Below are 950 nucleotides of genomic sequence, written 5' to 3' on the forward strand. Positions count from 1 at the left end.
CCTGCTTGCTCTGCTTTTGTCCTGTCTTTTTTCCTATATTTCTATATTTTTGGAGCCTTTCTTTGCACATCCTTCAAATCTACAAATTATGGATCTGGTCAACCGATCTCTCAATGCAATTGATCAAATTTTCTTGACGAGAAGTCTGGGCACAGGAGAGCCCTCTTGTCCTGCAGGGGCAACCCGGCGGGATTCACCTGGATTTATTATAACAGGATTTCTGCTGTTTGGAGCTTGTGGATTCCTGGATTATCGACAAATTTGTGACGGACTTGGCCGAACTAGCAAACACTCAGACTGTTGGTGTGGACAGAGACGAGGACTCTAAAACTCACTAACAGGATGGAATCGATCTTGGAGAAGTTGGTAGTTTTGGCTCAGTGGAACGGCCAAACTAATTTGGATGATTGGGAACTGAGATGTATCAGAGAGACTTTAGGGAAGATTGAAATTTATAATCTTCCCGACCTAAGATGTTCTGTTTCTGAATTGGCTTTCCCCGTGTGGCCTTGGAAGGGCTGCATATTTCATAAGATATGCAAACATAACGCTACTTCCCTCCTCACCCCATCCTGTATACATGCAGCTGTGGAGATGAGCGCTCCCAAGGACATTCCTGGATAACATCTTATTGGACTTCTGCTGTGAGGCTGAGCAACGAGGTTTCATGGCCCTTTGACGTCACCGCCTTCACTCATGTCTTTGTTTTGCCCTTTGTTTTGTCTGAATGTTGCCATTTGCCCTAATGTGTCCTTTCCTCTTTTTCCTTTGGTTTGTTATTTTGTTTGTATTTCTTTTTAACTCATGTAAAGCACTTTGAATGGCCTTGTTGCTGAAAATGTGCTATATAAATAAAATTACCTTACCTTACTGGTGGGTCCTGGTGGCTACTGGTTCCTACTGGTTCTTACTGGTGGAGTGGGCTGTCTCCACACAGCGGTCAAGGTTTC

The sequence above is a fragment of the Poecilia formosa genome, unplaced genomic scaffold (genome assembly GCF_000485575.1).
Source record: "Poecilia formosa unplaced genomic scaffold, Poecilia_formosa-5.1.2 Scaffold745, whole genome shotgun sequence".
In the NCBI taxonomy this organism is placed as follows: domain Eukaryota; kingdom Metazoa; phylum Chordata; class Actinopteri; order Cyprinodontiformes; family Poeciliidae; genus Poecilia; species Poecilia formosa.